Source organism: Gobio gobio (assembly GCF_949357685.1).
Source record: "Gobio gobio genome assembly, chromosome: 7".
NCBI classification, from domain to species: Eukaryota; Metazoa; Chordata; class Actinopteri; order Cypriniformes; family Gobionidae; genus Gobio; species Gobio gobio.
In genome coordinates, this window is record NC_137103.1 from 2799262 (window position 1) to 2817177 (window position 17916).

Here is a 17916-nt window from a genome sequence, read left to right on the forward strand (position 1 = left end):
TTTCTGGGTTTCTCAGAGCGGAAGTCGTCATAGGGTTAACTTTAATAGCGGTGAATGAAAGAATAAATTAAATATATATATTTTTTGTGTCCCCATTTGCTCAAATAGCAAAAGAAAAACTCCACAATAGTGATTTAACAACTTTCAAAAAAAGGGAAAAAATAGAGTGAGATTGATAACAGAAGTGGAAAGAGAGAAATATGTTAATTTTCACCATCACTCCCATAGACACTGTATTAGAAACACTCTCACAGCAGCGGTAACTTGTTTTTTGTAATATGATGCAAAAGTAATATTTAATACAAAGTATTAGTGTTATAAATGTACATACATTTAAAAAAATACAAAAAAAGTTGCAGGATTTACGATATTGATGACCATTAAAGCACGTCATCACTGTAAAAAGGGTATATGTGGGAAAAGCTGCTGCACATTGGACACTGCGTGATATTTAATATGTCAAATGTTTGTAAAGTCATTAAACCAACACCCATGAACATGTTATGCTTAAAGCTTTACCTGATTGAATTATGTTTTTATTTTTCATTTTTAGCTGCTGCCACATTCTTTTTTTTGCCTTTTTGATACCATGAAAATTAAACTTAATTAAAATAATTAAGAATTAAACTTACATATTGACCCGGAAGTATGCAAACATCTTTTTGTTGGGTGCTGTTGCCATGGTGAATCGTAATTTCGGAGCTCTATTGATCGTGGCTTTTCATAGTTGGAGTGCATGTGCTTAACTCAGAGTCAGTCTACTCAGAGTTGATTGAACTACCTTAATTCAGCTGTTCTGAAACCCAAAACTCAGAGTTTCCCATCTCAGAGTAAGTCAACTCAGAGTTCAGGGTTAAACTCAGAGTTGGTTGAACCTCCTTACTGAAACGGGCCCCTGCTCTTGGATCCATTCTTTATTGACCCTGACAGTACTACCCTGATAGGTTAGTCCTTATGCGTATTTCCATTGAAGGACGTTTTGTTTTCTTCCAGCTACGCTCCTTTTTTCTGGCTGCTAAAAAAGTAATACACAAAAATCTGAAAGAAGTCAATCTTTTATTTTGTCTGAATAAAATGTGTGTATATTTAAAGTTATATCTTAAAATCAAAATACAACAACCATTCTTTATTTGTTTTTCGTGCCATGGTTAAAAAATTAAAAAGGGAATTGAGGCAAAAGTACACTGACCAAATCATACCAGCGTTGCTGCTGACCTTCAATGATTTAAAAGACACAAATCTCAGCAAATTGACTTAATTTAAACGTCACATCTTTTTCCATTTAATTTTATTTAAATTTAGAGTGTGGACGTGAATTTATTCATTCATATTGAGAACTAGTTATTTATTAGGGGCCAAGCACCAAAGGTACGTAGGCACCTATTGAAACCGTTAGCGTTCCTATTATTATTTGTGTTCTTCCGCCATGGGAGTCTATATCGATTGCACACTATGACGTCATTTTCCGTCATGAAAATTTTCCAGGCATTTTTAATTATCCCAAAAACCTTTTCCAAACGCCTCCTAGGCCGTTGCTCTGATTTTCACGAAAATTATACCAGATCATCTTCAGACCATGCTGACAAATGTCATGCCATGTCGACTGATATCCAATTTTACCATATCGGTCATTTTAGCTGTCGGACAAAAATGGTGGGATTGTGCCTCTTGGTGGCGTTATAGTAGAACAAAACATGAAATTCCCAGTACACTACAATGCAGTATTATGCTAATGCTATACTTTACGAATGCATTGGGTTTGTCATTACAAAACTTGTTATGTGTCATCAGCATCATGTCTTTAAGGTACTTAAAAGGTTTCGAGACAGCGCCACCATGTGGTCCATACTTATAATGAAATGGCCTCTTGAGGCTGTATCTCTGCAAAGACATATTGTCACTATATTGACACCCTGCTTTGACATATTGACACCAAACTTTGCATGTGTCATTGTTCCCTTATTCTGACTACACCACATTAGTTTCGTAACTGTGCCACCTATTGGTCAAAAGTGATAAACCATTAAATAATTATAATTGGCTGTATTTAAAATTGTACAGCTCTTTTACCTAAAATGATCTTAATAGGTCATTAATGGCTAATTTTTGCAGTTGATGTTGGCATGTCTTATTGTCTTCTTCTTGCTTTTCGCTTCTTTTTCGCTGTAGGAAAAGACCCGAGACGCGAGCGCACCGATTACACACGTTAATCTAGGGTGTGTTCAAATCGAAAACAATGTAAAATCAGCGCAGTGGAATAAAAAAACAACCAAAAAAAAAGCATCTGGCACTGGGGGCCACTGCTCGGAAGTGGAGAATGAACTCTGCTTATACTACAGAAAACAAATAGAGAAAACTGGAAGAGGGCCAAATACTGTGAATTATTGCAGTGACTGTTGGTAACTCCTTTTGCTGACGGGTCAGTCTGTGTGTGTGTGTGTGTGTGTGTGTGTGTGTGTGTGTGTGTGTGTGTGTGTGTGTGTGTGTGTGTGTGTGTGTGTGTGTGTGTGTGTGTGTGTGTCCAGCCCTCTGAGGAGCTTTATATAAGACAGAAACCTCTCAGACAAACATCTCTCAGACTTGATCGAGGAGAAGCTGCTCTTCTGACTCCAGCTACAGTCACACAGGTAAGTGTGTTTATAATACAGAAATAGTTGTCAAGATTATTATGTATTACAGAGTTATTTAATATGCTAACTAGTAATTAATCAAATAGATCAGAAATTGATGATTAGTAATTAAATATTTCACAAGAAGATATTGAATATAAAATACAGGGCAAAGGAGTAACCTCGACTAATTGCAGTGTTAATTATTGGATAACAAACCTTACTTGTATGTTTGTGAATCATGTCAGAAAGCTTCTTGAAAAAAGTTTCTTAGAAGACTATAAGATGATAGCGTTTGTGGTTTGCTTTACAACCAGTCATTAATCTTCAGTTAATTATTGAGCAGACTCCAATCAGATTGATTATATTGCTCCTATAAGCCTCTACGTGTATGTGTAAAACACATCAGAATGTTTCTATAGAAAGTTCCGTAGAAAGCTATTTAGGAAATTATTTCCATTATTTATAATTAGAATATGAAAAGCTATCTGTTATTTGTATTGATGGTCACATCTATTGATGGCAGTAATTTCAGGAGTCATTGGCGTGAGGTCGTTCTATAGTGCTATAGGCTGTTGAAGCACTCAGGGATATTACTGCGGGACCACACAGTACAAAAGGTGCAAGCCTGTGTGTGCACTCAAAAACGGAAACGCCCAGCGAACCAACTCTTTGACGTGAGTAATTTCTTCAGAAGATATGATCGAAGGCTTCGCATAATCCAGTGACCGGAGATTTTACTCATGTTACTAAGCTGGCTATGGTATGCTTCCAGTGCGGGTGTGACAGTGCATCTCAGCGGGTGGCCGCTTCAACGGAGATCAAAGAGTTGGTTCGCTGGGCGTTTCCGTTTTTGAGTGCACACACAGGCTTGCACCTTTGTACTGTGTGGTGCCGCGGTCATCTCCCTGAGTGCTTCAGCACATAAAAAAAGAGCAGTTTCCTTTCTAAAAGAGCAACACAGTTTGACCCTGTGTCTTTTTCAAGATGTCGTTCATGTCGGGATCTCTTCATAACAAAACTTTCATCTTAAATTACTTTAAGTCACAAGACTTGGATTGGTTATTTATAACGGAGACCTGGCTTCGCAGCGGTGAGTTGGATCCTTTAATTGAACTTTCCCCAAATGACTGAGTTTTTCAGCTCAAAAATGTCTAGGAGTAATAGGGTCAGTAACATGTGTTAAGGAAAAATAAATGTAAATAAAATAAATGAACGGGTTCAGTTACTGATAAATTACGTGATAGCATGAATCAGGCAGAGACAGATTTGAACTTAAGTCTTTTAGTAATTCAAAATCATAAGTGAACACCGGATTGATTTACAAAGTAATAAGGATCAAGGAAAGGAATATTTACAGAAGATATATATATATATATATATATATATATTGAAACAAAAACACGGAACACAAAAGCAAGGGACAATGAGCGGTGCTAAAGCAAAGAAATCAACAAAACATCCACTAACTTATTTAAAGTTCTCAACTAACTAAGAAAAGGACAAAAGCAAACACTACACAACTAAGCTAAACTAACTAACAAACATAAATACATGGGGTAGCATCCGCTCCTTACCTGGTGTATATAAACAATTGCAAAACCTAATGTGTTGTATTATGTAGGTCACGTGACATGCTACTATCCCATCGCTCTGAGTCCGAAAAAATAGTCGTCAAGTTTCAAACAAATCAACGGTACAAACTTAAAGTTGTAATCAGAAAAGAATCTTTCAAAACAAAGTATAACCAATCAAACATCAATCGGGGAGGCTAGAAACAAACAACAAGAAAGCAAAACAAGCAAGAGAAAACCACGCCTCCTTTCCTCTGGTTACTTCCGGGTCTTTATACAGGGAAGGCGAGCTCCGATTGGTTCTTTGGGAGGGATGTCACTCAGGAACAAATGATGATTGATGTTCAAAACAACCAACCATGAACCTAAGAATGAAGGATAGCTGAGAATAGAGAAAGAAAAAGAAAACAAACAACCAACATACGTCGCGGACGTAACACCCACCTCCTTAAGAACAAACTTCTATAGATCATATAGAATTTGACAAAGGAACACAAAGTCAAAGAGCTCACACCTCTTCAAACTCGGGATAATGCATCTGCCACCACATTATCTACACCTTTCTTATACCTTATTTCCAGGTTATAATTTTGAATGATGAGAGACCATCTCATCAATCTCTGGTTCTGGTTGTACATGCGTAGAAGAAAAGTCAGTGGATTATGGTCGGTATAAACGGTTACGGGAAGAACGGTAGAGCCAACGTACACATCAAAATGTTGGAGTGCTAACAGTAGGGCTTGAGCCTCTTTCTCAATAGTAGAATAGTTACGCTGATGTTTATTAAACTTCTTCGAGAAGTAACAAACAGGATGATTGATTCCTTCCTTACCCTCTTGCAACAACACCGCACCTGCTCCCACCTCACTGGCGTCCAATTCCAACTTAAACGGTGTGGAAAAATCTGGGGCAGACAACACGGGTTTACTACATAGCAAAGATTTAATGTTGTCAAAAGCATTCTGACACTCAGGTGACCATACAAATGAAGTTGAAGGGCTAAGTAAAGCAGTTAAGGGAGTTGCCACAGAAGAAACTTTCCGGCAAAAACACCGATAATACACGGCCATGCCTAAAAACCGACGCAACTCACGTCTTGTAATTGGCACGGGAAAATCATTAATAGCCGAAATTTTGGCTGACAAAGGGCGCACTTCACCCTGCCCCACCTGTTTACCTAAATAGGTCACGTTGCCTTTCCAATCTCACATTTAGCAAGATTAAGTGTTAAAGACGCTTTCTCTAGACGCTTAAACACACTTTCTAACAAGGAAATGTGCTCAGACCAACTTTGGGAATAAACGATCACATCGTCAATATACGCATGACAATTAGGAACATCAACAAGTACTAAATTGACCAACCTTTGAAATGTAGCAGCGGCATTTCGCAAACTAAATGCCATAACGTTGTATTGCAGGAAGCAATCTGGTGTTACGAAAGCCGAAATCTCTGATGCCCTAGGGGTCAATGGGACCTGCCAGTATCCTTTAAGTAGGTCGAGTTTACTAACAAACTTCGCCGAACCTACACTATCCACGCAGTCTTCCATCCTCGGTAAAGGAAAACAGTCTGGAACTGTTACATCATTTACACGACGATAATCAGTGCAAAAACGTTTCGTTCCATCTGATTTTTGCACCAAGAGGCACGGGGAACTCCAGGGACTAACACTAGGCCTGGCCAATCCATTTTCCAACAGATACTGGGTCTCCTGTTTCATTATATCTCTTTTAAATGCATTAACCCTATAAGGATGTGGTTTAATTGGTTGGGTCTTACTTAACTGGATATCGTGTTGCAGCACATATGTAAGTGTAGGAACATCACCCAAAACAGAAGCAAATTTGCCAAAAAGTTCAACAACATCTTGCCTTTGATCGACTTCAAGATGTGCTAAAAAGTTCGGCAAATCCGCAAGAGTTTCTGAATTTGTTAGCCTAGCTGATAACGGAGTATCAGCCTCCATACTCCTAAATCGACACCATGATGCTCAACCACTGGATTCGGCTCACACGCAACCCCTACTGGAAAGACAACAGGACTTTCATCTTTCGTGATAAGAGATTTTACATTAGAGTCACCTCTAGTATGATAAGCATATTGACATGGCATATTCGTTTTTGACGTCTCCGGTCAGGAGTTCTCACCACATAATCAGTTTCACTCTTTTTGTCTAGGATCTCATACGGTCCAGAAAATCGTGCTGATAATGCAGATCCAGGGATGGGAAGCAAGACCAACACTTGATCTCCAACTGAAAAAGATCTAGACACAGCATGTTTGTCATAACGAACTTTCATTTCCCCCTGAACTTTAGATAACGATTCTCGATCAAGGTTACAAGTTTTCTCTAATCGTTCCCGGAACTTGCTTACATAATCTAGCACATTGGTTTTCTCCTCATTCTCAATACCTAACATCCTTTCTTTCAGAGCCTTCAAAAGGTCCCCTCATCGTATGACCAAAAACCAACTCTGATGGGCTAAACTTGAGAGATTCCAGTACAGTTTCCCGAATTGAAAATAAAAGCAGTGGAACACGTTCATCCCACTCATTCCCTGTCTCAATGCAATATCTCTTCAACATTGCTTTTAGAGTCTGGTGAAACCTTTCCAACATTCCCTGACTTTGGGGATGATATGCACTAGATGTACGGTGTGTAATGCCTAGCGACTTGAAAACTTGAGAACACAGCTTGGATAGAAAGTTCGTGCCTCGATCAGTTTGTACAACCTTTGGTAATCCGAAAGTTGAGAAAAACTTAATTAAAGCTTTAACAACTACCTTGGCTGTAATCGTATGCAGGGGAATAGCCTCTGGATACCTGGTAGCAGTGCACATGATTGTGAGCAGAAATTGGTTACCAGATTTTGATTTTGGTAAAGGCCCAACACAGTCCACTATCACATGTTCAAAAGGTTCCCCCAACACAGGAATTGGAATTAACGGAGCTGGTGGGATCACTTGGTTAGGTTTTCCTGCATATTGACACACATGACAGGTCTTACAATACTGAATTACATCACGTTTAAGCCAGTACCAAAAGAAATGTTGCAGGACACCTTTATAGGTCTTTGTTACACCTAAATGTCCTGACAACAAATGATCACGTGCCAACGATAGAACTTGTTGACGAAAAGCAGTGGGAACCACTACCTGACAGACTACGTTCCACTCATCCTCTAAGGTATTACTTTTACGGCACTTTCGCATAAGCAAACCGTCTTTTATCAAGAACGCAACGTTGTCTAATTTCTCAGTCCCTGTCAATTTGAAACATTTTTCTAACGAGGGATCATTTTTCTGAGCCTCGATGAGTTCTTCATGAGTTATTGACAAAGAATCACTCCCTACAATGTCTTTCACCTGGTCACTGTCACGCAAACTGGTTTCCACAACCTCCTTAGTCTCCCCATCTGCACAGAAGAAAGAGTCAGATAAAACTATATCATTGCCCTTCTTAGATTGGGCACGTGTGGCAATGAACACAGGAAATGCACTCAGATATTTCTGAGATAGCTCATCTGTCTTAAGCTGGACCAACGGAGCATCCATCACCTCCAGTAAAGGTACTACCTTCCCCCCAGCCAAATCATTACCTAAAATGAAAGACACCCCCTTCACTGGTAATGCGGGACGTACTCCTACCTCCACAAAATCAGTCAGCAAGTCAGACTGGAGATGGATATGATGTACCGGTACCTTTGTAATCTCCATACTGAAACTCTGCACTAGTCAGCTAGATCCTACTGACGATTGACCTGAAAAAGCCCACCTGGTCCTCTTTCTTGCCTGTTAATGAAACAAACCCTTTTAGTAAGAAAGGCAAATAAGTGGGGTCTGGCATATCAACTCCCTTTTCAGAAAGCAAGCATGAATTCACAGAGTTTACCAATGCAACTTCTTTCTTCTGAAAGTTCTGTTTGTGCTTCAAAAATAAACAGTCTGCTATCACATGTCCTTTCTTATGACAGTAAAAACAGTCACGAGTCTCTTTAGACTTCTCACTATTTTGCTTAGGCATCTGACCATTCACTGAAGACCTCGACAAGGAACTCCTCTCAGCATTTGCTACATGAAAAACGTTTTTATGCGTAAGCACAAACTCGTCTGCCAGCACAGCAGCCTGCGAAAGGGTCGCCACCTTCTGCTCATTTAAATACAGCACCATCCGCTCGGGAAGGCATTGCTTAAACTCCTCAAGTAACAGAAGTTCTCTAAGTGAATTAAAATCATCAGCCTTACTAGAATTGCACCATCTATCAAAGAGAACCCCTTTCTCTCGTGCAAATTCTACAAAAGTTTGAGTAGCGGTTTTCTTGCGATTTCAAAAATGTTGCCTGTAAGCCTCTGGAACTAACTCATATGATCTAAGTATGGTCGATTTAACTACCTCATACTTAAGACCATCTTCCAAAGATAGGGTAGAATATACTTCTAATGCTTTACCGACTAACTTGCATTGCAAAAGTAATGACCAAACATCCTTCGGCCATACTAAGGAAGTTGCGATTCTCTCAAAAGCGTTAAAATAACTATCCACTTCAGATTCTTTGAAATTCGGTACTAAAGCAATGTGCTTTCCCACATCAAATGTGGTAGAACCAGAATTAGCCGAATTATTACTCACCGATGAGAAGTTCCGCTGCACAGAGGAGACCGGAGTAACCCTAGCCGCTTCGATCTCCAATTTACGAAGCTTCACCTCTTTTTCAGCTTCAATTTCAAGCCTGCGGATTTGCAGACGCAGATCCAGCTCTGCTTGGCGGGCTCGTGTTCGTTCTTCCCCCTCCATGCGTGCAATACGCACCTTCGTCTGTAACTCCCCTCTAAAACTGGGAGTCCCTGGAGAAAAAGGTTAAAAAGGTGGCAAAACAGCTCCGACAGTGGCCTCCGCCTCCGTCGCAACCATATCTACCTCCTCTTTACCTGCTTCACACACACATCTTGCCCCTCGCCAAAAGGATCGGTCTCTCCGTCAACGTCAGGCAGTTTCAAAATTTCCAATTCACACAGCTGATCTATCACTTCGGCTTTAATTTGTCTTTTTAGTGACTGTTTCGAAATAGAAATCTGAAAGTGGGTAGCTATTATCAACAACTCATCCTTCCTACAAGTTTCAATCGCCTCCAACGAGGGATTATCAACGAAACTCTGCAAATTAAACGACATCAGAAAGCCCAATAATCACCACTCGCATTAACATGCTCTAATGGAGACAAAAATACCCTCCGAGTTAACCTCTGCCAACCGCACTAAGTCTCTGCCATAATCAAAACTTTCACACAATTCAATAACAAACAACGAGCCCCTAATTATGTTACGTCTCCCTATTAAAAAGAAAAAAATGTCTAGGAGTAATAGGGTCAGTAACATGTGTTAAGGAAAAATAAATGTAAATAAAGTAAATGAACGGGTTCAGTTACTGATAAATTACGTGATAGCATGAATCAGGCAGAGACAGATTTGAACTTAAGTCTTTTAGTAATTCAAAATCATTAGTGAATACCCGATTGATTTACAAAGTAATAAGGATCAAGGAAAGGAATATTTACAGAAGATATAGAGATAGATATATATATATATATATATATATATATATATATATATATATATATATATATATATATATATATATATATATATATATATATATATATATATTGTTAGAGTAATGATGAAATTGACTCTTTTATTCCCAATGTGCAACCAGGGATAAGGCCTGATATAAGGAGACCTTACTCCCAATATGTAACTAAGAAAAATGCCAAGTATAAAGAAGCTGGTGTTAACCACACAAATATGTTATGTATGGTTTTATAATGTTGAAATGATATAGAAAAGGTAGTGGAGGTTTTATGGAGAACCTTTATGTTTGACTTTATAAGAGTCTTATAGAAAATGTAGTGGAGGTTTTATAGAGAACCTTTATGTTTGACTTTATAAGAGTCTTATAGAAAATGTAGTGGAGGTTTTATAGAGAACCTTTATGTCTGACTTTATAAGAGCCACAAGTAAGATAGGAATAGCAAAGTGAAATATAGAGTTGTTTATGTGGCCGAGAAACTTTTATAAGAAGTTTTTATTTTCACAAGCTTTTATGTATAAGCTGTTTATAAGGCCGAAAAACCTGAAGGAGGTTTTTCTTATACAACTTTCATAAATGACTTTGTAAGCATGGAAAAACATGACAACATGATATTGTAAAAATGTTTTACTTTGGTTCATAGCAAGAATACAGACACATGGTTTTGTAGAAATGTTTTATTTGGTTTTATAGTAATGACACAGAAGCAAAGACTTTTGTAGAAATGTTTTATTTGGTTTTATAGTAATGACACGGAAGCAAAGACTTTTGTAAAAATGTTTTATTTGGTTTTATAGTAAAGACACAGAGACAAATACTTTGTAAAAATGTTTTATTGAATAATTGAAATGAACACGCTGAGATATGTTTTAGGCAATCTGCTTTATTAGGAAGATGAAGAAAGACACTGAGTCATATGTATGAAAAATCATTTATTAATGTAAAAGACAAGCAAATGAAATGTAAACTGTATTAGCATGCAAGCATATAACAAAGTATTAGACAAAGAAACAAATGTTACCTCAGGATGATGTCTTGCAGGCAGAGCGAGGGAGAAAGTCAAGGATCCAAGCCAGAAGAAGGAGAATGAAAAAGTACAAAGCATTATATACTGAAATGTTGAAAGAACTGAGGGAGTTGACAATGGTCCAAAATATGGGATTGGATAAACTGTACTTATGTGAATGAATATGTAATGAAGAGGTGTGATGATTGAAATGGTATATAAGGAATTGATCTCTGGATGAACTTTAGAAGCTGGGAGCGTGATGCTGCTTCTCCATTGCTTGATGATCCGAGCCTGACATCTGCTGGTGACTCTTGTGAACTGCCGTTTTTGTTACTTAAGACTTTTTCTTTTTATAAACTTTTATTTGATTGTATGTAAAACTTTTTGTTAATAGAAAAATAAATCTACTTATAATTGATTTATAAAAGAAACCGTTTGCCACGTCTCTGCTTTCTAAACGAGTTGATTTGAACCAAACACGGAGGGGGTCTGTTCTTCTAGAAAGTGAGTATAAATTTATATTTATGATCTAGTTAAGGATTCGACCTGCTTTACCTAGCCTGAGATTGTAAACTAAAAATAGGTAGAAGGTGTGTGGGATCTAGATAGATTGTACACCGAATAACAATATACACACATATAGTGAAACAAAAACACGGAACACAAAAGCAAGGGACAATGAGCGGTGCTAAAGCAAAGAAATCAACAAAACAAAACATCCACTAACTTATTTAAAGTTCTCAACAAACTAAGAAATAAAGACAAAAGTAAACACTACACAACTAAGCTACACTAACTAACAAACATAAATGCATGGGGTAGCATCCGCTCCTTACCTGGTGTATATAAACAATTGCAAAAGTCCGAAAAAATAGTAGTCAAGTTTCAAACAAATCAACAGTACAAACTTAAAGTTGTAATCAGAAAAAGAATCTTTCAAAACAAAGTATAACCAATCAAACATCAATCGGGGAGGCTAGAAACAAACAACAAGAAAGCAAAACAAGCAAGAGAAAACCACGCCTCCTGTCCTCTGGTCACTTCCGGGTCTTTATACAGGGAAGGCGAGCTCCGATTGGTTCTTTGGGAGGGATGTCACTCAGGAACAAATGATGATTGATGTTCAAAACAACCAATCATGAACCTAAGAATAAAGGATAGCTGAGAATAGAGAAAGAAAAATAAAACAAACATACGCGGACGTAACAAATGGGTAAGTTTAAGGGTAGAGTTAGGGACAGGTGTAGTGGTATGAGTAAGTTTAAGGGTAAAGTTAGGGACAGGTGTGGTGGTATGGGTAAGTTTAAGGGTAGGGTTATGGACATATGTTGTGGTGTGGGTAAGTTTAAGGGTAGAGTTAGGGACAGGTGTAGTGGTATGGGTAAGTTTAAGGGTAGAGTTAGGGACAGGTGTTGTGGTGTGGGTAAGTTTAAGGGTAAAGTTAGGGACAGGTGTGGTGGTATGGGTAAGTTTAAGGGTAGAGTTAGGGACAGGTGTGGTGGTATGGGTAAGTTTAAGGGTAAAGTTAGGGACAGGTGTGGTGGTGTGGGTAAGTTTAAGGGTAGGGTTAGGGACAAGTGTTGTGGTATGGGTAAGTTTAAGGGTAGGGTTAGGGACAGTTGTGGTGGTATGGGTAAGTTTAAGGGTAGAGTTAGGGACAGGTGTGGTGGTATGGGTAAGTTTAAGGGTAAAGTTAGGGACAGTTGTGGTGGTGTGGGTAAGTTTAAGGGTAGAGTTAGGGACAGGTGTTGTGGGATGGGTAAGTTTAAGGGTAGAGTTAGGGACAGGTGTGGTGGTATGGGTAAGTTTAAGGGTAAAGTTAGGAACAGGTGTGGTGGTATGGGTAAGTTTAAGGGTAAAGTTAGGGACAGGTGTGGTGGTATGGGTAAGTTTAAGGGTAGAGTTAGGGACAGGTATGGTGGTATGGGTAAGTTTAAGGGTAAAGTTAGGGACAGGTGTGGTGGTATGGGTAAGTTTAAGGGTAGGGTTAGGGACAGGTGTGGTGGTGTGGGTAAGTTTAAGGGTAGGGTTAGGGACAGGTGTGGTGGTGTGGGTAAGTTTAAGGGTAAAGTTAGGGACAGGTGTGGTGGTATGGGTAAGTTTAAGGGTAGAGTTAGGGACAGGTGTTGTGGTATGGGTAAGTTTAAGGGTAGAGTTAGGGACAGGTGTGGTGGTATGGGTAAGTTTAAGGGTAAAGTTAGGAACAGGTGTGGTGGTATGGGTAAGTTTAAGGGTAAAGTTAGGGACAGGTGTGGTGGTATGGGTAAGTTTAAGGGTAGAGTTAGGGACAGGTGTGGTGGTATGGGTAAGTTTAAGGGTAAAGTTAGGGACAGGTGTGGTGGTATGGGTAAGTTTAAGGGTAGGGTTAGGGACAGGTGTGGTGGTGTGGGTAAGTTTAAGGGTAGGGTTAGGGACAGGTGTGGTGGTGTGGGTAAGTTTAAGGGTAAAGTTAGGGACAGGTGTGGTGGTATGGGTAAGTTTAAGGGTAAAGTTAGGGACAGGTGTGGTGGTATGGGTAAGTTTAAGGGTAGGGTTAGGGACAGGTGTGGTGGTATGGGTAAGTTTAAGGGTAGGGTTAGGGACAGGTGTGGTGGTATGGGTAAGTTTAAGGGTAGGGTTAGGGACAGGTGTGGTGGTATGAGTAAGTTTAAGAGTAAAGTTAGGGACAGGTGTGGTGGTATGGGTAAGTTTAAGGGTAGGGTTAGGGACAGGTGTGGTGGTATGGGTAAGTTTAAGGGTAGGGTTAGGGACAGGTGTGGTGTTATGAGTAAGTTTAAGAGTAAAGTTAGGGACAGGTGTGGTGGTTTGGGTAAGTTTAAGAGTAAAGTTAGGGACAGGTGTGGTGGTATGGGTAAGTTTAAGGGTAGGGTTAGGGACAGGTGTGGTGGTATGAGTAAGTTTAAGAGTAAAGTTAGGATCAGGTGTGGTGGTATGGGTAAGTTTAAGGGTAGGGTTAGGGACAGGTGTGGTGGTATGGGTAAGTTTAAGGGCAGAGTTAAGGACAGGTGTGGTGGTATGGTTAAGTTTAAGGGTAGAGTTAGGGACAGGTGTGGTGGTATGGGTAAGTTTAAGGGTAGGGTTAGGGACAGGTGTGGTGTATGGGTAAGTTTAAGGGTAAAGTTGGGGACAGGTGTGGTGGTATGGGTAAGTTTAAGGGTAGGGTTAGGGACAGGTGTTGTGGTATGGGTAAGTTTAAGGGTAGAGTTAGGGACAGGTGTGGTGGTATGGGTAAGTTTAAGGGTAAAGTTAGGGACAGGTGTGGTGGTATGGGTAAGTTTAAGGGTAAAGTTAGGGACAGGTGTGGTGGTATGGGTAAGTTTAAGGGTAAAGTTAGGGACAGGTGTGGTGGTATGGGTAAGTTTAAGGGTAGAGTTAGGGACAGGTGTGGTGGTATGGGTAATTTTAAGGGTAAAGTTAGGGACAGGTGTGGTGGTATGGGTAAGTTTAAGGGTAAAGTTAGGGAGAGGTGTGGTGGTATGGGTAAGTTTAAGGGTAGAGTTAGGGACAGGAGTGGTGGTATGGGTAAGTTTAAGGGTAAAGTTAGGGACAGGTGTGGTGGTATGGGTAAGTTTAAGGGTAAAGTTAGGAACAGGTGTGGTGGTGTGGGTAAGTTTAAGGGTAGAGTTAGGGACAGGTGTGGTGGTATGGGTAGGTTTAAGGGTAAAGTTAGGGACAGGTGTGGTGGTATGGGTAAGTTTAAGGGTAGGGTTAGGGACAGGTGTGGTGGTATGGGTCAGTTTAAGGGTAAAGTTAGGAACAGGTGTGGTGGTATGGGTAAGTTTAAGGGTAGGGTTAGGGACAGGTGTGGTGGTATGGGTAAGTTTAAGGGTAGGGTTAGGGACAGGTGTGGTGGTGTGGGTAAGTTTAAGGGTAGGGTTAGGGACAGGTGGGGTGGTGTAGGTAAGTTTAAGGGTAAAGTTAGGGACAGCTGTAGTGGTATGGGTAAGTTTATGGGTAGAGTTAGGGACAGGTGTGGTGGTATGGGTAAGTTTAAGGGTAAAGTTAGGGATAGGTGTGGTGGTATGGGTAAGTTTAAGGGTAGGGTTAGGGACAGATGTGGAGGTATGGGTAAGTTTAAGGGTAGGGTTAGGGACAGGTGTGGTGGTATGGGTAAGTTTAAGGGCAGAGTTAGGGACAGGTGTGGTGGTGTGGGTAAGTTTAAGGGTAGGGTTAGGGACAGGTGTGGTGGTATGGGTAAGTTTAAGGGTAGGGTTAGGGACAGGTGTGGTGGTATGGGTAAGTTTAAGGGTAGAGTTAGGGACAGGTGTGGTGGTATGGGTAAGTTTAAGGGTAGGGTTAGGGACAGGTGTGGTGGTGTGGGTAAGATTAAGGGTAAAGTTAGGGACAGGTGTGGTGGTGTGGGTAAGTTTAAGGGTAGGGTTAGGGACAGGTGCGGTGGTATGGGTAAGTTTAAGGGTAGGGTTAGGGACAGGTGTGGTGGTGTGGGTAAGTTTAAGGGTAAAGTTAGGGACAGGTGTGGTGGTATGGGTAAGTTTATGGGTAGAGTTAGGGACAGGTGTGGTGGTATGGGTAAGTTTAAGGGTAAAGTTAGGGATAGGTGTGGTGGTATGGGTAAGTTTAAGGGTAGGGTTAGGGACAGATGTGGAGGTATGGGTAAGTTTAAGGGTAGGGTTAGGGACAGGTGTGGTGGTATGGGTAAGTTTAAGGGCAGAGTTAGGGACAGGTGTGGTGGTATGGGTAAGTTTAAGGGTAGAGTTAGGGACAGGTTTGGTGGTATGGGTAAGTTTAAGGGTAGGGTTAGGGACAGGTGTGGTGGTGTGGGTAAGTTTAAGGGTAGGGTTAGGGACAGGTGTGGTGGTATGGGTAAGTTTAAGGGTAGGGTTAGGGACAGGTGTGGTGGTATGGGTAAGTTTAAGGGTAGGGTTAGGGACAGGTGTGGTGGTGTGGGTAAGTTTAAGGGTAGGGTTAGGGACAGGTGTGGTGGTGTGGGTAAGTTTAAGGGTAGGGTTAGGGACAGGTGTGGTGGTATGGGTAAGTTTAAGGGTAGGGTTAGGGACAGGTGTGGTGGTGTGGGTAAGTTTAAGGGTAGGGTTAGGGACAGGTGTGGTGGTATGGGTAAGTTTAAGGGTAAAGTTAGGGACAGGTATGGTGGTATGGGTAAGTTTAAGGGTAAAGTTAGGTGTAAGGGAAGTGTCAACTGTGTAATTACAAATGTAACTACAGAAATTAATTACAGACGTATTTACATGCAGGTATTTTTAAAAATGAAAGTACAATGTAAAAACATGTATGTACACAATAAGTGCATTGTATCAAAGGATTAATTAAAATTTTAGTACAAGGCCAACTAATATAAAGTGGGTCCATGGTGTTTGTGTTCACAGTTAATTCATTTATCCTCCACGTCGGATTCAACTGAAAATTGCACAACAGTACACTTTACAGGCACTAAACAACAAACGCGCAGCCTATATATATATATATACAGAAAGAATAAACTTATAAACTTATACATTTTGCCTAACAACTAAAAATATAATCTGCATGCACAGTAAACTACAGTAAAATGTATTTAAATCTCTGGACAGAAAGGTTTTTGCAGGTTTTAATAAAATGTTATTTAATAACAGTAGTCATAATAAGCATATTTCTAGTAGCCTACGTGCCTCACTTGCATCGGCAACTCAATCATCCTCTGTAATCCTCTGCAAACTTTGACAGATATATAACTTTCAGCATCTGTACCAAATAGCTTTTTGTTTTCTTTTTGCTCAGTTTGAGTCTCTGAATAAAGTGGAGCTGTTTTTTCCTCCTCAACTCTGAGCTCCATATTCTCCTTATTAATGAGCAATAAAATCCTGATGTCAAATATGATACTTGCTGTTGTGTTTTTTATATTGTTTTATATTGAGAAACTGTGTGCGTGAGAATGGGTTGAGTTTTTAACAGGGGCAAGAGGGGAGAAATCTCACCTGTCCATTTAAATTTTTTCATAAAGATGCAAAAAGTAATTAAAAAAATCTCAAAGAAGTCAATGTTTTATTTTGTGTGCATAAAATGTGCATATTTCTTAAAATCAAAATACAACAACCATTCTTTTTTTTCTTTCTTGCCATGATTAAAAAAAGGAAAATGGAATGGATGCAAAAGTACAAATCAGACCAGCGTTGCTGCTGACCTTCAATGATTTAAACACACAAATCTCAGCAAATTGACTTTAGTTAAATGTCACGTCTTTGTCCATTTCATTTTATTTAAATTTAGAGCATGGACGTGAATTTACTCATTCATATTCAGAACTAGATGGGTCATTATATGAAAACGTGCCATTTCCCACTTTTAATGTTTGATTTTCAAAGTACTGTTTTGAAAATTTTTAAGCCCCTTTTTGAATGAAGTAGATCCTTACCTCTCAGGAAAATGTGCCGTGCCGTCTCAGGCTATCTTATTTTCTTACATTTTTTCATATAACTTTACCCTTAAACATATTATTTACTTTTTTAGGTTTTAAATACATATATAGAACAAATCTGATATACTGTGAAAGAGAAAGTGTTTGTGAATTGAGAATATTGAACGTATAATTTTTTTTAGTGGATGAATACGTTCATTTCCAAATGACACTCTCCCAGCATCTTCTGTTTTAAGAAAGATGTATGGAAACAAAAATAAAACACCTCAATTCAACTTTGAGTAGATTATTAGCCTCTCTTACCAAACATTTACAATTAGTTGATTACATTTTTATTTTCATTTTTTAAATGATATTAGAATATTATTAGTGGTGGGCGAGAGAACGAGTCTTCGAACCTGTGTGTATGCCTATTAGTGTTGTCAAAAATATCCATATTTCGCTATGTATCGATACTGAAATATCTGAAACGATACAATACTCATTTTCAACAGTATCGATATCAGCTGTGCTCTCCTCTCCGACCGACAGCGAATTGACACACACCTGCCTCCTCTCATTCAGTCCGTTTAATCCTCTGAAAATGGCAAACGCGTGTTCTGCTGGACTTTTGTTGGTATTGGTGTGACCGGTCTGAATTTCGCGCGGGGTTGCACATAACGTTAACTCTACTAATTCCCGCAGATTTCGCGCTCGCATCTGAAATGCACACACACATACCGTAATAAAGACACCTCTGACATACAAGTGCAAAAATGAGC